The following is a 23020-nucleotide window of genomic DNA, read 5'->3' as shown; positions in this document are numbered from 1 at the left end:
CGAGCTCTGCCCCTGCTACTCCACCAGTCTAGCTCCAGGAGGAAAAATGATACCCCAGACTCAAGAAAAGGAACTGCAGTTTGTCTGCTCTATTTTCATCCTCCTTCAGTAGCTGTAGCCTCCACAGCTATTCTTATGGCAGCCTACCAAATTTCTGAAGACATCAGGCACCTCTTTCTTATGATCTTGCTGCTCTGCCATGCTTTCTCCACAGCACCTGGCAGCATCCTGGAAATGGTATCTGGTACCGGAATCCTTTTAAAGGCTGTCATGTGAGGAAAGGTGTGTTTATTGCCATGACTCCAAGGCTCAGATTTCCAGAGGTGCCAAACTGCTGCAAAGTAAGTCAGGCTGTTCACAGCAGCAGGAGCACAGCATCTCTGTGTCTGGTATCCTCTCAGAAATTTGCCTGGCTCTGTGGATGCATTTGGTTGATATGGCTATGCAAGCTGGGATACGGCCCAAGATACGCCACAGAGAAACCTGCCCTGTGAATAAGAGCCTTTGTTAAGATAGATCCCATCTGTACATGATTTCATCAGCTCCATGAAATGTACACGACATTCATATGGTGAAATAGGCAGTGTCCCTGTTCCAAGAGAGAAAAGCCCTTCTGTCTGCTTTTCCACAGGAGACTGTTGCCATATGAGGAGGTGAAACCTTCTGTGTTGCTGTTGTGCTCTTAACCACAGGATGGGACAAGCACTGTGACCATACTAGCAACATCGGGAAAATAATGTGCATGGGGAGGCATCAAAAGCACACCCAAAAAAATTGGCATTTGCCTTCTCCTTTGCCTTCTTTTCCTTAAATATGGAGCTGCTTAAAGCAGCATAAATACAATTCAGGCCAGCTAACAAGCAGTCCACAGTGCTGAAACACTCTTGCCATCCAAGCCAGCTCCCTGCCAGCGATTTCATTTACCATATGTTTGGTGTGGTTTTTGGCAGAGTCAGCCTGAGGATTTTTTTGGGCAGGCCTGCAAAACAGTTTTTCCCTGCCTCCACCCAAACGTGAGCAGGTCCTGTCTGCCACTGTCATACTGCTGTGCAGGGTCAGCCTGGCTGTTTTGGACAAAATTAGTCAGAGGGGCCTCTGGAAAAAAGCCCAAAGAAGGCTGATTCATTTTCCATAAAGTATTTGTATTAAGGACACAGTAGGAAGATGAATTCTTCAGCATCACACCCAGCCGCTGCTGTAGCTGCTTTTCCCATCGTGCAGTAATATCCCCAGGGACCACTGCATGATCACTGTGTGCTTTCTTGCTGGAGAGGCAGCTCGAGGAGGCTGCAAACAGCAGCAAAGGCAGATCCCGACAGGAACGGGGAGCCCCTGCAGAACCAGCAGTACCCAGCAGCAGTCCACCAATAAAGCATTTCTGCAGACACCTCATTTTTCTGGTTTGGTTTCTGTTTCTTTGCTGTGAGCGTCTGTTAGGTTTGCAGAGGAAGCTGCTGAGATGTGAGCCAGGGCAGCCCCCGGTGCTGGCCTGTCTCTGCAGCCTGAAAGCCCGGGTCATGGCAGGGGTGGCTCCCACTCTCCCCATGCGTGGCAGCTCAGCCGCCCAGTGCTATGCTGCCAGGTAAGAAGGCCAACAGCTTTCCCAGGGAAGGAAATGGGAGGGTTGGGTACACGTTGGGAAGGATTAGCTCACGTGGGTGCCAGTAAGGAACAAACCTGGCAGGATTAGGACGCTTTTCTCCAGGCATTGGATCTAGTGTCAGGGATGGCTTGCTGCAGCCTGTCTGCACATCACGCTTCTGCTGCCTGCGGCAGGGCTGCCCAGCTGGGGCACGACCAAAGCAAACTGCGGCATGGGGAAGGCTGCTCTGGAAAGCCTGCCTTGGTGCTAATGCACCTGAACATACCAGCTGCAGCAGTGCAGTCCTGCCAGCTGGGCAATGCTGGAGGACCACACTGGGGTACACTGTTCCTTATCCCAGGATGCACTATCCAGGCACGCAATCTGGCTGGTGTCACCAGCTAGGGCCCAGGACGAGTCTAGCTGACCCAGAGATAAATAAAAGGGAGCTTAAACACAGTTCCCTGTCCTTTTTTAAGGAGATCCCAGAAGGTGGGAAGGTGTATCTGTCTCTTTCTTTCCTGCCCCATGCTCAGAGCACATATTCCCAGGGGAATAGGAGTATTTGACAGAGCCAAGTCATGTTCATCCAGCAGAGGAGCTTTGCAAAGGAGTCACAGGTTGTCTGTTCAAGAGACGCTGTTCTTTAACTTGCTGACCTCAGGGAACAGCCTTGCCAGGTAAGCCCTCCAAGCAAAGATGAAAAAAACCCAATAGCCTGCAGGGCTACGATTCCTCCCTCCCTTTCTGCTGAATTAATTAGCCAGGCACTCCAGTCCCCGCTGGAGGAAGGCACTGGGATTTGGTCTTACCTCTACGTTTCTGTTCTGTGAAGCAGCGTGTCTGATCATCCTGATTCACCCTGGAACTGTGATGTGGAATTTGGCTTGATACCCATTGGAAGGAAATTTAAATATTCATGCCTATAGCAATTTCTTTTGCAGACTACTCCAGCAAGCAAATGTGTCCCAGCTGGGATACCTGCTGTGCACAGCATGGGCAGGAGCATCTCTTTCCCTGCCTGCCTCATCTTGTCCCGCTCCTCCGGCCCCAGGACCTACATGCCGTAGGACTGGCATATGTGCCGAGGAAAAGCTTCCGTGTACCCAGAGAAGGGCTGGGGGCCCTCCCCGTGTGGGGACCTGCGGGGGCAGTTCTGGCTGAGTCAGCCAGAGGAGCACTGAGGCCTCCCGGGGCAGCAGCCCCTTCTCGCCCTCCTCCTCCCCCGAAGACACAAGCTGGCCTTTAATCAGCGTTAGCTGTGCGCTGGGAGCTGTCAGCGTGGCTTTTGTTCCGCTGGCGGGTCCGTGCTGCAGCGGGGCCGCTGTGCTGAGGCGGGGCGGTGACTCAGCGCTCAGCCCGGCGCTCAGCCCTGCCGCGGGGCTGCGAGAGCCGCGGGGCTGCGAGAGCCGCGGGGCTGCGAGAGCCGCGGGGCTGCGAGAGCCGCGGGGCTGCCAGAGCCGCGGGCGCGCCGGGCAGCGCCGTGGGACGGCCCGCGCTGCCACGTGCGGCAGGCAGAGTTTCTCCCTTCCCCTTTCTCGTTCAGGGAGAAACTGTTGCAAATTTCACGGACCTTTCTAGCTCAGGCAAACAGAAGGGAAATGAATTCTGAGAGGGGGGACTGGCATCAGTAAATAGCGAGGGCGCTGCTGAATGCCAGCGGCGGGTTGTTTTCCTGCAGAAGCAGAGGTGGGCAAGGGCGACCTTAGAAAAGAAGAGAAAAGCGGCGGGGCAAGGGCAGGGATATCTGCAGAGAGAACTCGGCAGATAAAAGGCAAAAGAACAAAGGGAGAGACGCTGGGGAAATATGACTGAGCAGATGCATTGCTTATCTACTCCCGCATCAAATACAATTCCTGTGTGTAAACCAAAAGCAATGACTAACGCAAAGCCGAGGACTGGCCTGTGGGAAGGGGTTGTGCTGCTCTAATCAAAGGGCCGAAGTTAAACCATTTTAGTGAAAGCATTGCACACGTGAGCTGCTGATAGAAAAAAAAAAAATCTGGCTTTATGGCTTCCAACGAAATATCACAAACACAGTGGCTTCCTGGTGCAAAGTGCTGATCCTGTACAAATGCATGCTTCCATTTGTTCAGAAATTGTTGACAAGTGTGCTGGCTGCCTTTATGCTGGATAAGGCATGGTTTGTCTTCCAACAGGTGGTTTAATGCCAGGAAAAAAAAAAAAAAAAAAAAGAGAGAGAGCCAGAATAAGCACATGGTACAGAATTTTGGCTCTTCCAGCAGAAATGTGCCTGAGAGTTCACAAATAATCCTGATCAATCTTATCTTGGGTACTACCACTTGTCTGAATTTTCACTTAAATCAAAGCAATTTTAGTTTAATTGGCTATTTCAGTTAAATATATGTCAGTACAAATGTTTCTAGCTCTTGGGTCCCAATATAACTAATTTTCCAAGGCAATGCAAATGGCAAGAGAACTGGTGCTCATGATTCTTAGAGCATTAACACATGCATTTGACAAATACCTGCCCCTGGTTTTAGTGCTAGAGGACCCCTGTGGTGTGTGGGGTGAGCAGAGAGGCCTTTCCATGAGGTGCTGGGGCCAGGCAAGGGGTTTGTGCAGCGGCCGATGAGAGAGCCATGGCAGGGAGCTGGCAGGTGGAAGCAGCAGACATCTTCCAGCCCCTGAGTGGGGTGGAAACCTCCTTCCCCGGGTTTATTGCTGCAAGGTGTGCGCTTGCCTGCTCACTCACCCTAACCTGCCCTCACCTGGGGTTTGAACTGGCACGTCTGGCCGAATTTTTGAGATGACTGTATGAATGTTTGTTTCTGCCACCTCCGGGAGAGGAGCAGCGCAGACAGATGTAGGCGGCAACATCTTCAAATTACAGCTTAATCCACAGCAGCTCATGAGTCAGGGCTGTGACTCACAGGCAGAGACAACTTGGCATGAGGGGCACGCAGCTCCTGCCCGGCTGCCTGCCCCGAGTGCCCGCGGTGCCTGCATTAGGGCTGCACACTCCTGCCCGCCCCGCAGCAGCCCTGCCAGGCCAACCAGCGGGCAGCTGTGCTGCTGCAGGAGCCAGCTGCTGCAGTCCGGGCACCGCAGCCTCCTGCTACAGCCAGGGGTACAACAGCAGTGCAGGCTGTGAGGACGTGTGTCACTTCTGAGGCCGACCCGATATGAATTACTGACAGCGTGGCCTGGAGACCCACATGTCCTCTAAATCCTCTAAACTGCATTTCCAGAGCAAAAGGAGGGTGGAGATGTGTTCTTATACCACTGTGTTGATTCAAATAACTGTTTAGATATAAAAATTAACTCCCACACATCCTGCAGCTTCTTGAGGTTTTACTTTTTCTTTCACTCTGAGAGAGATTAGCCTTTGTTGACTGAAGATCAGGAATATTTCTACCCGTACAAGCAAGTCTGTTGGTGCTTGGAAGAAATGGGGTTTCTGTGAAGGTCTGATTTTAGGTGAAGCAATGATTTTAGCTGCATCAATGTTCCAGGCATTAAAGGCAACCCTGCATTTTAAATGTGTTGGATGCTCAAAAAAAACTGTCTACCCTAGGCCAGTCCCAAGGCATGAATATTAATGAAAGAGTTTCCCCACATGAACAACATGTACTGTCACATGCCTTATGCCTGCCTCGAATTTAAAATAGCCTGGTGCAGCCACAGGGAAGTCTCATGTCACTGTAACTCCACATCAACCGCAGGTAAATGCTGTGGGTGATACTGTTCTGCTGGGATGCATTTCCAAGTAGCTTCCAGAACAGCTCTCCTGTGGGGAATGGACTTGATCTGGGCTGAGTACAACTGGATTTTGAGGACTCCAGGCATGCTGGCTTGGGTGTACAGGGGCAGAGCTGTTTGTCTCACTGTTTCCACACGGCTGCTTTATTTTTATGGCCAGGACTGAATTTCCCAAAAGGACTGCATCCTCACAGACAACAGGATATTACATTTTAGTGACAGATTTCCACAGTGGACACTTTTTTTCCAAAATCCACAGAGGCCAGGGTGGCTGTCAGGGCAAATGTGCTGAGAAAGGGTGCTGCATGCAGCACATCTCCTGTCCCAGGTGCCAGTGTCCCTTCCATGTCCTCCCCTGGGAGGAGAAGGGCAGGCCAATCAAAGAAGCCTCTCTGGCATTTTGTCTGAGTTACGAAAAGCTGATAGCTGGAAAGATCCTTCTGTGTTTTGTCCTTTGAAGGGACATGTTTAGTGTCACTGCCTTGCTTCAGACACCTGCCATATGTGGTGTTGAGAGCAGCTCTTAAGTGGGACAGTGAAGTTTCGTTTGCATCTCTGAGGAAACCTGTCTTTTATTCCCAGAACACTGGTCTTGCTCTGCTCTCCTTCTCTCAGCTCTGACTTGCAAACCTGTCCATTGCACCCTGCATATGTGCACTTCACAGGCACCATCTTTTTAACCAGGGAGGGCTGGCCATTGGCAGGGTGGGAGCAAGCCTGGTGCTGGGGCATTTCTCAAGGCATTCTTGTCTTGTCCCTCTCCCACAGGCATTTGCCCCAAGGTGGTTATCACTTCTTTGAAGACTGACATACAGTAAGTGTGTTTAATTAGAACAGGGAAGTAGGAAAACACTAATGGTGAGCAAACTGACAGGGGAGGCAAACGTCTCCACTTCTCCTTTTTGGATGTTTTCCCAGCTCATAGAAGTATCTCGTTGAGCCTGACTCAGCCTGTGTCGACAGATCGGCAAAGACCCACAGATCTCTCTCCACCAATCCCCCTGTCCTGTGCTGTGCCAGTCTGCAGTGGCTGGAGGCAGGGGGGGTCTGGCTGGGGTGGTTCCTGCTTCCCTGGGGGGGTGGGGGGGGGGTCTGGCTGAGGTGGTTCCTGCTTCCCTCAACACAATGAACACCCTGGCCTCAACAAAAAGGGTGAGGCTGCCCTGTGATTCCGAGGCATGCAGCGAGTGACTGGCATTGCCACACTTTCATTACCTCTTTTGTATGCTGTAATATGAATAACCCTTCCTCTTCTCCTCCCTCTGCCCTCCAAAGGTTCACCAAATCTGGGAACAAGCGGTGAAGGGAGTTGTGCCCTTTGCTGCTGCTGCCCTGTCCTTTCCTGCCACCCCTACCTACCCTTGGTGAGTGCAGGCAGCAGCTGTGGGGTGGGTAGGCAGCCAGTGGTTGTGCCTAGGGTTTGTTCCCACTGGGGGCACCAGGCCTCCTTCCACGCAGCTGCTTCTTTCAAACTGTTTCGGAAGTTTCAGATGAGCTTGGAGGAATTGCAACCAAAATACTCGGGAGATATTGCAATGGGACATTTTGTTATAGTGAAAACTGCCTTCCTTCTTCCTTATCAAACTTCTGCTCATGCCCAGCCCTGTTCAGAGGCTGCATGGAGGCTCACGTCTGGGACCAAGCTAAAAATAATTTACATTTGGGGTTATTTTCCAGGCACATAATTTCCTTGATCCCCTTCAAGTGAAAGCACTGCACGGGAAGGGAGCAGGAGTGGGGCACTCATGGCATGAGTGGCCCCCAGAGGAGATGTGGGTATGCTCCCACAGATGCCCACTCATAAAACCAGTCCTTGGAGGTTTTTAGGGCAGGCTGCAAGAGGCTGAGATCACACCCATTAATTGTTCCCTTCGCCTGCTCTTCCCTCTTCCCTGATTACAGGTTGTCTAGACTGGGAAGTGCAGGTTTTGCTCTTGGAGCATGATCAGAATAAGGTGCGACATGCCATCCTTCCTGTGGTGGAAAAGGGATGTCAGTGCCTGCTCAAGGAGGCTTTCTTTCTCTTTTGGCTTGGGCTGGCTCTAGATCTGCCATCTCCTGGTGCAGGGAGAGGATGGGGCAGTCCCAGCCTTCACAGCACCTGCTTTGCAGGTAGGGCTTGGCTCTCCAGGCCCTGAAAAATGACTCAATGTGGATCAGACTCAGTGGTGGTGTTAAACACCAGTCACTTCAAAGCTGTTGTCGGTTGGTAAGAAAATAATTTAAAATTAAACCAGTTCTGAAACTATCTACCGCAAGTGGTTACAAGCCTGAGTGTTGTAAAACTGGACCGTTTCCTCTTTTCCTCACAACGACTGTGTCCTTGATTCCTCCTTTAGGCTGCTTTGGCAATTCTTGCACAGTAATAAAAAGGCATGACACAGCATATGTTTTGTGGCTCACCTTGCCAAACAAAATTACAATGTTAGTGTAGCTTCTTTGCCTTTGCATAATGAACTCTACAAAGAAGCTGGAGAGAGGGTAAGCATCTGTGCCAAGATAAAAGTAAAAACAAGAAGTACAAAGGTCTGGTTTAAAGCAGTCTCAGTTTAAAGTAATTCTTTTTTGAATGACTTATCTTGAAACTGTTACAGACAGTTAGGGAAAGTCATAGAGTTTCTAAATGGCTGTTATGTTCTAAGTCTGCAGCTTCATTGCTTAGATTAAGAAAAAATAGATGCAACTTTGAGAGCTCACAAACGTGTCACAGCAGAGCATCATCTGCACAACACATGCTGGGGCCAGGAGGAAGTGGGCTGCAGAGGAACTGCTTATTCACCATTCCCCACAGGCTGGATGGACATTATTTGCATCTTTAATAGCATTCAGGACAATGTTTATGTCATGGTAATTACACTGACTGACAACAAGGGGAATTTGGTGTGTGGGTTGTTTGAGAGAGAGTGGTGCCCAGTCGTGCCACCTTTTTCATCACCTTGCGGTCACCCCTCAGGGGACAGAAATGGGAGCATGGACCTCACTGGGAAGTCCAATGGAAGAGAAGGATTTCTTTGTACTCTGATGACAGAGTAAAGGGGAAATCCTTCAGCCTGTGGATCTGCTAAATCTGTTTCAGGAAAAAGGCAAAAGCTGCCCCAACAAGCCTACTGCATTTATGTGACTACATACCTCTGTTAACAGCTGAAATTGGATTCAGGCAGAGTGAGTGGTTCAAATACTGAACATTTAAGATCAGTACCTCAGTAATGACAAAGACAAAACTTCCAGCAAAAGATCTATCACGCAGTTTCAGGAAATCCAACTAAGGGAAATTAAGGGGAAAAAGAAGAAAAAAAAGAAAATAAATGGGTGAGGAAAATTTTATCATTGGCTCTGGCAGGGCACCCAAATCTTGCCTATCATAAATGAGATCCAGTCATTTGACAGGTATTAGATCTGTTCATGATTTAATCACACTGAAATAGCACCTGCTTATCCCAACCCTTTTTTGCCTAGATCACCTCTGTGTTCATTGTGATATACCATGGATGACTTTTGATAGCATTTGCTAACAATATGAGTTGAGTCAACAACTCTTTTCTTGATAAGAAATAGCATCAAGGAAAATAATTTAGTTATTTTCAGATAACAAAGACAAGTGAAATCTCCAAATAAAGTGGCAAGCTAAGTCAGTGCTTGAAGAACAGCAAGAGGTGGAATCAGTGTGGATGGAAGTGTTACCAAATCTGTAAAGCAGCTCTGTGTCTGACAATACTCATCTTGCATAAAGCACCCTGAGGTGCCCTTCCAGCTCTCTGTAGGCACAGTTTCCATGGGATATGTCAAAACCAGCTTCATTCCCAGGCCATCTCACCGCAGTCCATGTGTCCTTGGAGGCTGAGGGAGCACATCCATGGCCCTGGCCCTGGAGCACCACACCCAGGAGGTGTCCAGACCCCAGCAGGCATCTCTGGAAAGAGTCAGAGATGCTGCACACTGAGACATGCTCAGCTCATTCCCTGCACAAAGCAAAGAAGACCCAAACACCAACCCCTAACCTTCAGGCCAGCACGACTCTGCGGGTGAGCACATCTCCTTGGAGGCAGGGATGGCTTTGAGGATGCTCTCTGGTGTCCACAAAGAATTCATCAGTCAACTTCAATGCTTCTGGGCATCGGTGCCCCAGTTTGGATGATTGCTGGTATTTTTGTGGTGGTGGGTGTCTTGCAGTGCAGGGCTGGCTCCTGAGCTGCAATTGATGGCATAAAGCTTCCAGTAAATCACGTGGCTCACAAAAGCATGAGTGACTGCTTTCACAATGTGATTAAAATTACCAAGGGTAAACATTTCAAATATTCAATAATTTACATCACCACCTGTACTTTAAACTGCCTTTCCCCATTTCACTCCCTTAACCTTATGGGATTCTTCCCATGTTCTTGAAGCCATTTCCTTCCTCACTTCAGCTGTCATTGTAGCTGAACACTCACGTAATAAATAAAAGTACTGTATGGCTGGAGATTGTGCTGGGGATGAAAAACGTAATGCCATTTATTATAAAATCGTCTGGGCAGGCAGCTGATCTTAGCATGCACTCTGCATCCTTTCAAAATCCAGACAATTTGTAAAGTACTATTGCAAAATTTGGTTTATATTCCAGCTCACTTCTTATGATTCTTATTTTTATGAAAGCATTTTCAAATGCAGTTTCAGTTAGGTTTTTTCCATGCCGGCTTTTGACTCGAATCAATGTTACCGAAGTTAGGCCTCACCTTCATGGTTTAGTTTGAAAGGTTCTAAATGTAAATTTGGAACTCGTATTGCACATTACTGAGCTGTTTGTTTTTTTTTTCTCTCTAGTATTCTTCAGTTTCCTACAAGGTAAGCTCTTTGGTGAACTAATTATTCAGCATGGGCATGAACTGAATTATTGGAACAAAAAAAGCAGCAGGGAAGAGGTGGAGGTAAATTGTCCATCCAGCTACTTCTGCAAACATGTTAACAGCAGGATGAGTCCTGGGACTGACCTGTGGCTTTCAGTCCTCTCCTAGCAAAGCAAGAGATCTGAGCAGTGCGGGGTGGATGTAGGGTTTTGGGCCACTGGCTGTTCTCAGAGCAGCAGTGGAAAGACTATCTGCTACAACATGCTTTTCCCTCAGGTGAGTTACTTTTAATAGATGCTTTGTTTTAGGAAATGATGAGTTGGCACTGCTACTTTTGATTTTACTTCAGGGAAGATGTGCTTTAGGTTCAGTGGGGTGCTTTGCTTCCAGTAGTGTGATTTCTTTTAATAAGAGTAGGCTGATGCAAATACACCAGTTGTCTAAGCCTCTAGGTATGTATTTAGAAAATAAATACATTACCCCTCCATATCTTTACAGGGAAGCCTTTCAAATCTTCCCACCTTTTTTTTTTCAGTGTCTTTAAGCATGGTACAGTCTAATCCAAAGACCAAGAGCATGACCAGAAGTGTTCTCCAACTGATGAGAATTGATTCTGAATTAGATCATAAAAGAAGCATGCACTGTGACAGCATTTTGTAAATTTGGGCTTTTTTTCTTTTCCATAAGAAACTGGTTTTTTGAGACCCACCCGAGTAGGAGAATGTGCAGCGTTGGCACTGTGGGTTCACCCAGTCAAACACTTGTGATCAGTTTATTCTCCCTGAGGTCTGAAGGTCTCTGCACTTTCCCAAGGAGCTTCCTATGACTCAAAGAGCAACCATCAGAGGACACATCCCATCAACAATTGCTAGACAAAGAACAGAAATCAGACTGCTAGCAAGGATACCAGCTGTGGATGTATCATCATAGCTCTTCTACAATAGTTGAAGATTTGTTTTCTTTTTATATGACTATATCAAGAGGAATCAGTTACAAAGTTGGGCTCACATGGCTGTTTGGAGCATTAAAGCCAACAGCTCCTTTAGCAACCATCCCAGCTTCTGGGCTGATATCCATGGAGGCTTTAGGAGCTCTCTTTACTTCAGGATGCCCCAGAAAGAAACACCATTATACTGCATTAACTAGCTGCTACTTCACCCCTAATGCTAAGACTTGATGTAGTGAAGCAAAACTACAGTGAAGTAATGAAATCAATAATGTTATTAAAATAACTCACGGCAGTCACCAGACACCCTGCTGGCCAATCTCTCAGTACCTGAAGGGATGTCAGCAGAAACATGCCAGGGCCACAGATAACAGCCAAAAGCCAACTTGCTTTCACCCTGTTCAGGGAAGCTTTTCCAGAGCAGCATAGGGGCAGGCACCCAGGGACAGTCACAGGACAGATAAGGGTCAGCTTGGGTGAGATGGCGGTAGAGAAGAGAGGATAAGCAGCTCCAAAAAGGTAGTTTTTGGCTTGGAGTTTTGAATAAGAAATCTTTTCTAGCACTAATGCAGCTAGAGTGAGACATTACCAGGAGCAGTGCACACTTTGCACTGGAAAAAGCTGTCTGGAAAAGATTAATCTGGTCTTGAAGGCCAGATGTGTCTTGGTTGGCCATTGAGAGGCTGGAGGGTCTGGCTCATTGATGGATGCAATGAAGACAAAACAGCTCTGCTTGGCCTGAATCTCTGTGTTTAAAACCACATTTTATTGTCAATGCATAACTGAATAAAGAAGATTAACTGTATGCTAGTAAGGCCTAAGCCTTCTTACTGTGCAAAGACTGTAAAACCATCCTAACACAGACAAACAGAACTGAGAAAGTATTTTAATAACACACTTTTACTGGTCATATTTTACACAAATAACACCAATATTTCCACCACTATTAGCCACATCTCCTGGAAGCAGGTTCATAGGCAAGTAATTTTAAGTGCTAAATATTCAGGGTCCTCTCTGTCTGGCTCTGTTCTGGTACTCTGTCTATGCCCTTCCCTGAACTGACTACAGCTGCCATCTGTCTAGCTTCTTCCTGGCCATCTTCTCTGAAAATTTTTATTCTAATTAAAACAGGGAAACTGATTTTGCAGGTGATGGTGACAAGCAAGTGGTGTGAGAGTTATCTTGAAGTATTAGAAGTCATGATTTCTAGAAAAGGAGGCAGAGAACAAAACCCCACAAAAACAAAACAGTGAACTTTGAGACAGATTTTAGCTAACTCACAGTGTTAGTACACACAAGCCCAGAGGAATAAATCCAAGGCAGAAAGAACATTTGGGAAGTTGGCAGTGCCCTAAGGAAGTCGTATGAAAGGCACATAACTACTGTAAGCCTCTCCACTGGGGCAACTTAGCACAAGTGCAGAGGGAAGATAGTAAGGTATCAACTGGCTAAGTCATGAGCGCTTCATTAGTTTCAAAAGTGCAGAGGAAGCTCACAGAAAGTGGAACTAGGTCATGTTAGTAAGTATGAAAGAGCAGCATAAACGTGAAGGAACAACACGAAGATGTAAGTGATGCAACAAACAGTGGGCGTGAAGTGTATGCACTAATAGCAACAGGAGAGCCAAAGAAAGAGCTGGATTTCACAAAGAGAAGCAGACACTGAGCTGATGATGTCAAATATCAAAAGTGCTTGATATTTTTTCCTTCAGTTTTTGCTCAAAAGTGCCTGGTTTAAGACAACCAACCAGCATAAGCAGTCCAAGGGTAAGAATACCGGCTTTAAGAAAGACTAAAGAGGTCAGACAGTGTCTAAACAAGTCAGACATATTCGAACTGGCAAGCCCAAAACGTCTTCTGCCATGACAGGTAAAGCAGCTGAAGCCCACTCAGCACCATCAGCACAGAAGTCAGGGATGGGGGCATGTGTTTCTGCACACTGGGAAAAGCAAATCTAGCACCTACCACAAAAAGGGAAGGACAGACAGGAGGAACCAGGAATCAGAGACCAGACAGATTAATTTCAAGTCCTGGAAAATTACTGGAAGTGGTTATTGGATAAGCTATTTTCCATCACCCAGAAGACAACAAGCAGATGAAGAACAGTGAGTACTGATTTGACAAGAACAAATCACATCAAATCAATCTAATTTCCTTCTACAGTAGGTCTTAGATCTTGATTTTAGTGCAGCTTTTGCCTTTGTCTCACCTGACACTTTCATAAACCAAGCGAAGAAGCACAGCTTTGAAGAACCTGCTATTAGAAGAGTGTACAGCTGGTTGGAAAACCAGACTAAGAGCAGTTATAAATGTTTCACTTTCAAACAGGCAGTACGTATCAAATGAAGTCTGAAGCCATCTGTTTTGTGTCCGGCAGCACACAGTATTTTCAATAATATCTTTAAAAAAAAAAAAGAAACAAGAGCAGGGAACACTTATTAAATTAGCACAGGACACTATGAAGAACAAGCATTTTGGAGAACAGGAGGAGAATGCAAAACAATCTTGGCAATTGAGGTAGAGGGATGGGAAGCGAAGCGCTATTCAGAAGGGACAAATGGAGCTCTGGGTTTTTGTAGGCGTCATCATGGACTGCAAGACCAGCTGGGGAACAACCAGCACAGCAGCAGTTCTGAAAAGAAGAAGATCTAGGAATGTCAGCTCAACGTGAATGAGCGTGGTCATGCTGCAGTAAAAAATGAAAGTGCTCTAATGAGGTGAACAAACAGAAGTGCAGCTTGTGACAAACAGGAAACCATTCTCTCCCTGTTGACTATGTTGTCAAGGCTTCGTTTGAAGTAATCTCTGCAGTTTTGGCCACTGTAGTTCAGGGAGATTGAGCTGATTGCAGAAAGTGCGAAGGAGAGCAATGGCAACGGTCCAGAAATGGTGCTGAGTGAAAAAAGCTGAATAGTCTCAACCCAAAAACGTCAGTTAGTCTGTACCACAGTGTAGGGGCTAGGACGACATGACAGTGATTATCTAGTATATAGACCAGGAAGGGAATAATCTCATTTTTAAGTCCATCTGGGCTAATAGAGTCTTAAATCAGAGCACCAGAGTAGGCTGCGCAGAGTCGAAGAATACCCAGTGTTAGAGGGTTTTGAGGACTAAAGCAAAATCCCACATGGGGCTTCGGGAGGAGCAGTCAGGCCAGCCAGTGATTCTGCCAGCCTCACCTCTAACAATTTCCAGGAGTGGATAGTCTTTGGGATTCAACTCACTGCTGGCATCTGAACATCTCCAATACTGAAGGCCATTTCTCAGTGGGGACAACTGAACCAATCAGAGTAATTGTGTCTTTAGTTAAATAATTTTGGTCAGAAAAAGGAGAGCAACAGGAAGGCATAAATTCAGTGTCAATTGAGCCAGTGTAATACAATGGGGTGGTATTAGAATTTGCTTGAAGCCTAGCTGGTGTTGTGCGCATGGACAAAAGTCATATTTTGTTGCAAGCTTTTGGGAATCTGCTGCTACAGGTTTCCTCTTGCAGCTTTCTGAGTGACACCATAGTCACACTCACTCTTTGTCCTCTGTTACCCTGACAGTATCCTCCTCTCTGGTGTCCTTTAGGGACTGTCCTTGTGTTGCAAGTGCTTCCTGCTTCATGCTCTTAGAGGAGATCCTTGCCTCAAAGGCCTCTTTGGCTGTAATACTCCCAACCCCTACAGTTCCCTGCCTTTCCTAAGATGTCTAGAAATGCAGTTCTGCTGTCCTGCAACTCACGTTAGCCCTCTCCTTAAAGCCCTTCCCAGGGTTTTATATCATGTGGTTTTGTAGCCCTCTCTGCTTACTAATGTCTTCCCCTCTGGCCTTGGTCTCTTCCCAGGACTCTCAATTTGCCACCCTAGACTTCCACACTTCATCACCCACAATCAGTGTCGTACATTTGCCTGGCTGCCCACAAAGCTGAGCACTCGACACAGGAAAAGGAAACTACCTCTCAGCTCAAGTAAAATGCAAAGCAGCAGCTCTGGTAGTCCTCAGCAATGCCATTTGAATACTTGGTATTCCTTTTTTCCTTCACCAGATTAATTAATTTCTGTCTTCTCATGATCCAGTCTCCTACTGGTACAGCAGAACAGGTGGGTAAAAAAGTGCCTCCAAACCTTAAACACCCAAAGATAATCTAAGCAGGGGGGTTGTGGCACAGGTAAAAACCTCACACCGCATTTTAAAATAAATGCTGCAGGCTGGATGCCCTGAACTTATGCCTTGGATGTGATGATGCACTGTGTAGAACAGTCTGACTTGGGTCTGTTCACTTGTTTTACCATTTGTTGGGTTCTTGCTAACTGTGTACTGATTTGACACTGAGCTCCTTGCCGCAGCATGCATTGTCATGTATGTCAAATATATAAAGCATTGCCTAGCTGTACTTTTGTTAGATGAGATTTTGCACGCCCCCACACAAGGCAGCGTGCCCTGCAGAAAATGCTGCAGCATCCCCAGCCAGGAAGCTCTGGCAGGAGAAATGTTATGACAGTGCAAACATTTACCTCCGCTGCGGGTGCGATAGGAAGCAACACTGCAAACAGACGTGTTTGAGCAACCTGGTCTCAAAGGTGTGGAAGGTGTTCCTGCTCCTGGCAGAAGAGGCTGGAACTGGATGATCTTAAAGATCACTTCCAGCCCAAAGCAGCCTATGATTCTATGATTCTTTGTAACTGGTCAAGGCCTCAGCCTTGCGCACATCAGCTTGTCTTTTAACCAAAAGCAGTCCTGAAGCTCTCTGCTCCCCAAAGCCTGAAGGCATCTGCACGCAGCCAATGTCCTAAATGAAACCTGCATAACCTGCGTGAAGTCCCCTAAGAAAGCCACCCCAGAAGCTCTGACACAGTTTGCCTGTGCATGTTGATCCTAATTGCATCCAGTGAATATAAAAGCCTTCAGTGCCGGTGCAGGCATTGCAGTGCCATGGTGGAAAACATTAGAGAGAATTAACAGAAGGTCCCAGAGAAATAAAAGTGTAGCTCCAGGAAGCTACACTGAGGAGCACAACATTTGACTTGTAAGTGTTGTGGCCTGAACCATAATCCAAATCAGTCCCGAGTTTCAAGTTTCAAAAACTTGAAATGAAAATAATGAAAACTTGTCATTAAAATAATAATAATTTTGCTGAAGTATTCTTTACCAAGGGCAATCCTCATAGACTTGTGTTGATTAAGGCAAAATCCATAGATGCTGGCCTGGTGCTGCAGGAGCTTCTAAGGCTGTCATTTTTCCCTCTCACACCATGCTACCTCTCTCCTCCAAGCTTGCTTCACACCAGTTTCACTCCTCTGCCACCTCATCCCTCACAGAGGGATTACTTTTCTAAAAAACAGTGTACAAATATGCTCTCTGAGAGATGGGAGCAGAGATGGGAGCAGAAACCACACCACAGCTCAGGGCTGTTTCCCCATGCAGGCACCCCCTTGCATCCCTCTGCAGAGCTGTAGGGTCTCAGGCAGCATGAGGCCAGCTCCTCACCTTTGCTCTTCACTTCCAGTACCCTATTTACAAAACTCAATAAAAACCCCTCGAGGCTAAGGACTGAAACTTTGACACTGGGGGAGAGAGTTATTCATCTTCCACAGCTGGTAAGTGTGCCCACTGACCTCCATCATGCCAGCAGCATCAAAGATGGGCAGCAGGTCTGAAGGGCTCAGCACAGACACCTGGCCTTTCCTCCAGGAAAACCACAGGCTGTAAATATGCCTCCAGGAAGGTGTTGGGGCACTGGCTAGCACCTATACGTGCCCCAAGGCAGCCTCTGCTGTTATTCCAGCACTAGAGAATCGATGTACCATCAGTACTTTTTTGGAATCCAGCAGCATCCACCTGTCAGGCTGCATTGGATGCTCACATGCAAGGCTGCAGGCTGGGGTTCCTCTTCTGTTTCTGCAACCAGCACAAAAAAAATTGACATGGAAACCAAGAGGAGATAAAACACAGACAAAGGACGGCTGAAAAATATCAGTTGTAGTAACACTTAGGACTAACCTTAGGTGTCAGATGAGTCGATGCCTCTCTTGAACATATGAACCATTATGTGGGTATAACAGCAATACACTCCATAATCCCTTCCGTATTTGGCTTTATTGGCTTATTGTGCAGAGCCATTAGGATCAGGATTGTCTCGTATGAAGCTGTTAATGGGATGCAAATTGCATGAAAGATTTCTCTGCATCAATAGAAAACAACCTAGTAATACATTCTTGCATAAAAATCTGCATAAAAATCTGCTACAAAAGACATAGTTTGAAAGAAGCAAAAATCCTGTATGACTAAGGAAGAAATATGCTCTTCACAGGAAAATGAGTATCAGGATTGGAATTAGACATGACTTGCCTTAGAGCTGCTTGGTACCAAAGAACAAATGTGCCTTTAACTACTGAGGTATCCCGAAGATGTGATTCACACCATATCATGGCTAGAGCCAGGTAAAGAAAGTGCAATTAATATTTTATGCACTGAAAAATGTCATTTTAGTCTGACCAAGCCTGTATCTGTGCTGAATTTAGCAAAGAGCCATGGCCAAAATATAGTATATATATGCTGTAAATATGCAACATATATGCTATTTGAATTAAATCAGAAGTCTAAGCATCTTGCTCTAAGTAATGCATTTCTACTTTTCATGCTAAAGTGATGATTCAAGACTGAAATTTGACTTGGAATAAGGTAGAAACACCTAAAACTAAATAGCATGAAGTGCCAAGCAGTAAGTCAAGAGAAATTATGTGCTTTATCTGCCACATCACTTTGGGATTTTATTTTTCTTTTTGGTGTGGACATCAGTGTGGCTGTGATTTCAGTCCATTGTTTCCAGCAAGCACACAGCTGGAATGAGCCTGTTATTAGTGTTCAGCCTGTGCCACCCAGACTGGCTGCCTTGCCCACGTGGCACAAATGGCAGAGTCCCCAGTACCTCTGCACACTGTGCATCCCTCACATCGTGCCACGGATCTGCCTGTTCTCTCTCCAGTCATGTGCAGCCAAAAATGTCTGGCACCAGAGCACTGAGAAATACCAGGCCAGGCAGACCTGCAGTTGTGAAGCCCCTCACACTTTTCACAGTGGCACTGGGCAGCCCTGGGGATACCTGCTACAAAGAGCCAGGAAGACAGAGAAGAAAAGCAGCATTGCTGAAATTCCTTGACCTTTTTATGCTCACAACACCCAGGCACAACAGGAGCCCAGAGTTCCCCTCCAGGGACAGTACTCTGTCTCAAGCATGAAAGACCTGGCTTCTCCTGAAATAACATCCAGCTCTGGCTTTGTCTCCTGCTGGGCTCAGGGCTCAGCTGATATACATGGGGGAGCCTAAATAAAGAAGTGTTGAACTCCTTGCCCAAGCTTTTCCTCACCGCTATCTGCATTCTTTTGCATTCATTAAAAAACAAACAAACCTGTTTCCTGATAGCAGGGAGGAAAATCACAGGGCTGGCTAATTTGGTTGTTTTTTGGTGGGTTTTTTTTTGGTTTTTTTTTTTTTTTTTTTTTCACTTGCAAAAGGCACTTCAGTATTGTGGAGAGAAGCAGCACTGCAGGAAATAGACAGGGAGATTCAAGTGGTTGGTAATAGACAAATGTGATGCAAAAGCTGAACAAACAAGAAATCCACTATCTCCATCTCTCAGGAATAGGAGGATGGAAAAAAAGATGGGAAAAAGAAAAAAGAATTGACACTGCTCTGCCAGCCAGGTCTTAGAGAGGAACCAGCACACTCCCAGTCTGGCCCAGCGAGCTGCTTTGGACAGGGTGAGTGGATGTCAGCCAGAAAGGTTGTGAAAAACAGTCCCCTTGTTTAGCAGTGACAGTTAGATCTCTGAGAGAGAGCTGAAAGAAACGACGAGTGTAGAAACCCATAGCCAACAGCAACAGCCGCCTCCAGAGGATGACAGGGGGACAAAGATAGCACTGGAGGCTGCGGCACTCCTTGGCACAGGGCTGGCCAGAGGCGGGAAGTGCCTCACATCCTCTTCTCCGCATTGTTCTCCCAACTCCTCCGGTGGCTGGGAAAGTTTCTTCCAGCAATTTACCCCATCCTCACCCTGCAGCTGGCCAGCCTGCCGCTATTGATTCACTTCCCCAGGCATTTCTCTTACTGTCATGCTCTTGTGGCATCAAAGCAGCCACTGGGCTCAGGCAGGGGGGTGGCGCAGACTTCTCACTGTCAGAGGAAACTTTGCCTGCATACCAACATTTTTTAACCACAGGGAATGGCAGTGGTGAGAGCAAGGGCAAATGAACACTCAACCAAGATACAGGTGGATTGAGGAAGCATTACTACTGCTTTATGTGGGAGGTGACACCTTTCAGAACTCAGCACCACACTATTATGTGTAAGGTTGTTTACCTTCTCAGCACAAAATGAAAATCATCAAACAAAGAGTCCTAGGTTTAGATGCTTAGTCGAATCAAATTGTTGTTAATGACCTTCTTTGGTCTATTGTGCCTTTGTTTTCCACCCCAGCTTGCACCAGAGCAGGTAGTGTGCTTAACACTGCCGTCGGGGTGACCTGACTTCGAGCCATCCTGGTTTTATTCTTCTCTTCATGAAACGAGTGGGTCCTTGGAAGAGGCCTGACATCCCGCAGGACAAGTCTGGGTCTCACTGCCCGAGAGCTATGGATGACTGCTAGCGTGTCATGTCAAGGTAAGGACAGGCTATGGTGCGGTGGACTGGAGGCTTTGAGAGAACAGCGTGCAAGCACAGAGTTTAACTCCAAGGTTACAACTAAACATCACCTGGGGCTGGCTGCTTAAGTAAGGCAAGTCTTGTTTAGCTGCAGGAAATAACATCTTGTAATAGGAATCTAATTACGATGAACAGTACCCAATGTAAAGGTTATGGTTTATGGATTAACAGCGAGAACTGACGCTGTGAACCGGGAGCTCATCTGGAACTGGCTGAAGGGGAAAAGGACATGCTGGTAGTTAATTATTTTGGGCACCAATAGGATGCAGTTATGGAAAGACAAGCATGATCCCAGGATGCACTGGAGAGTGTGTTCAGCAGAGGAGGTGAAAAACAGAGATGCTGACATGCACAGATAGGTACTGAGATGCTGAGTGCCATGGGGAGTCACCCAAGGGAACCTCTCTGCCTTCATCACCGTGTGCAGGAGAAAGCTACAAAAACACAATAACATTTCTCTGTATGGCACAAGAGAAACTGATTTGCTTATGACTCTCTAAAGCAAAATGTCCCTCTCTGGCAGAGCTGTTCTGGACCAGCCCAACAGTCAGAGCACTGGGTAGTAGAGCCACAGTGAGCTTTGTGACAGCCAGGTTGGATCAGGACAAAAGCAGTGAGTGGCACTGTCTGCCACAGAAGAAGCCAGGATTCAGAGGGCATTCATCTTCATCCCATGAACCTAAGGAAAAAATAGAAGCTGAAAATGGAAAATTTGTGTGGCTGTTTGAACTGGAAGGGAAAAAAAAAGTCCTACTAATGTGTCACCACAACCCTTCTAGTGCTGTATGTAGCCAGCCTTTGATCCCGGGCCTTTCATGCACTTGCTAAAAGGCACAGTGGCTGCAAGTCCTCTCTTGTGTTATTGCTTACTTGGCTTAAGGGCGCATGGCAGTGTAAAGGGCATCTCTTGATGGCAACAAGGGGGAAGGAAGAATGAAAAAAGATTAAAGATTTCATGGCAAAGACCCCAAGTGCCATGAAGGGCAGACAGGTGGCAGACACTGGTGCTGGGTGCGGGCATACTGTGGAGGTGACCTTGTGTGGCATGTTTAAAAATAGCAGATGCCACCGTACTTCCCACTCCACAGGCTTCATGCTCCCTCCTTTGTCACATCCCCTACAACACTACATGGGTTGTAAGTAATTTAAAAACACAGCTAATTACTTCAGGGAGATGTTTAAGCACCTGAGTGTTCAGCAGATACAGGACACTTACAACGCTGCAGGCATTGTAATGCAAGAGCAGAAGGTCTCCTGGTGGGTGCCTGTGCCAGAGGAACCAGCAGCCCAGCACCGGTGGCACAGGGAGGTCACCCGTCAGCAATCCCCACAATCAACCTCTTGTGTGGGACGTGTGAGAAAGCTCTCCCTTTCCTGTCGCACGCTGCTGAGTGCTCTGGCAGCTGCGGGCCCCCTCCAACACCCTGGCAGGCCTGAATAGACAGAGCTGCCCAGAAACACCCAGATGTGTGCTGGGTTTCTCGGGGTTTACTGGCACACCATGTGCGAAATCACCATCGGGCCAGGGCAGTGCTGTTTAGTTAATTTGGTTTTGTGATCTAATTTCCTTACTTTAACTCTTTTTGTCCCCCCAGCATCTTGAAAGGAAAGAAAGAAGAGATTCAAGATGCCAACATCTTCAACTCCTTTATAGGGTCTCTGATATTTGCTCCCTGACCTGTGTTCCTTAAAAAACAGCTCCCCATTCCCGTGATTTAATGCACGTGCCAAAACAAGCTGCCAGTTACACTGGTCTTAATGCAAGGTGGTTCCAAAGACACTGCCTGCCAGCAGAATCTGGCCCTCCATAGCAAAGAGGTTGCTGTGCAAACTCAGAGATGAGCAGTACTGCCTGACTTATGATATCTCAGCCATTTCATCCATCTTGCTCCCTCACTCCAGAGCAGGAGCACACCTTTGCAAGCCACAGGTCACTGCAGCAAGGTCCACACACATGCCAGTTGTTGGGATTCAGTTCCTGTGGCTTTTAGGAAGGACCACAGACTGGAAAAATCACTGCTCTGTGAACAGTGTGGACCCCTCTGCTAATGAGAGCTTATGAAGGACCCATTTATTTCCCCTTCACTGAGAGGCCCTGGCAAAGCTATGGAAGGTGACTTCAGGCAAGCCACGGAGCATGGCTTTTTGACCCCGGATACACTGCATCCGTCACTGCTCCTCTTATTCAGACCCAGCTTCAAGCACTGAGGGATTTTCCCAAGAATGTGGAATTTTTATGGCTCTGTCACATTTTGCTACAAGCCTCCAGCTTGTCTAAGATTCCCCTGTCAAGTTCCATTTTTCAGGCTCTTTGTGCAAAAATGATACTTAATGGAGGAGCCTCTCCAGTGTGTGCACAAGCAAGGAGTAAAGAATACACAACATACAATCCAGAAATAGAGACACTTTAGGGGCTTTTTAAACATTCATGCTTTTTGCATAATTGATGACTTTCCATAACAGATATGGATGATAAACAGCTTTAAATAAAATGAAAATTTATCGTTGTCGTATCATTTATCAGCATTACGTTAAACTGTAAAGCATGGGAAGAATATCGCCATGTTCCCAAATGAAACTGATGGAAGTGAGAATTATTCAGGAGCTGCAGTTTTGCATTCATCAGGGTTTTTGATGAGATTGCCAACAGCCAAGAAGCTGTGCTAGAAGCTAGAAGCCAGAGAAAGAATTGTGTGTCATTGCATTGCCATCCTAAGTCACCGAGCACCTCCTCTGCAGCTCCAAAGGACCAAAAATCAGCCTGTTCTCCAGGGCAGGATGCACCATTTAGTGCTCGTCTTCTCTAAAGTGGACAGCTATGGCTAACCAAAACTCCCAGGCTCCCATCATGCTCCATAGAGAAGGTGGGCACTTCCAGCAAAAGATTTGCCCCACTGAACATGTATGTACATATATATGTGTGTGTGAGATGCCTGTTGCTCCTTATGCTGTGAGAGAAGAGAAAGGATGATTAGCTTGGATCATTGTGTGACTTTCACACTTCTACAGTCAGCTGAGATGAATCCCACCTCTGACAAAGACAGAGATTTGCCAAGGGATTTTAAGTCACTCCAAATTCCTTCAAAATGGGAAGGTCCTGTGTCAGGAAAGTAAACAAAATTTCTTAGTTGTGATGGCAATGGGTGTCCCGAGGCACTTCAACATCTCAGCACAAGCTGCTGAGGAACCTCCTGTGCCCTCAAGCTTCACGTTCCCTGTGATTTTTCAAAAATAATTGACAGAGGCTCAGCAGGTCAGCTA

General features: G+C 46.9%; 1 long non-coding RNA gene across 1 annotated transcript; it reads left to right on the top strand.

The window, feature by feature from the left end:
• The first annotated feature begins 929 nt into the window (after positions 1-929).
• Positions 930-21734, top strand: LOC119698463. Its single transcript, XR_005256162.1, has 3 exons — positions 930-1582; positions 19535-19717; positions 21355-21734. It is a non-coding gene; the product is annotated as an uncharacterized LOC119698463 (long non-coding RNA).
• Positions 21735-23020: the final 1286 nt, after the last annotated feature.

Source organism: Motacilla alba, chromosome 3 (genome assembly GCF_015832195.1).
Source record: "Motacilla alba alba isolate MOTALB_02 chromosome 3, Motacilla_alba_V1.0_pri, whole genome shotgun sequence".
Lineage (NCBI taxonomy): Eukaryota > Metazoa > Chordata > Aves > Passeriformes > Motacillidae > Motacilla > Motacilla alba.
The sequence above is the reverse complement of the archived record's forward strand: the minus strand, read 5'-3'. Positions and strand labels throughout refer to the sequence as shown.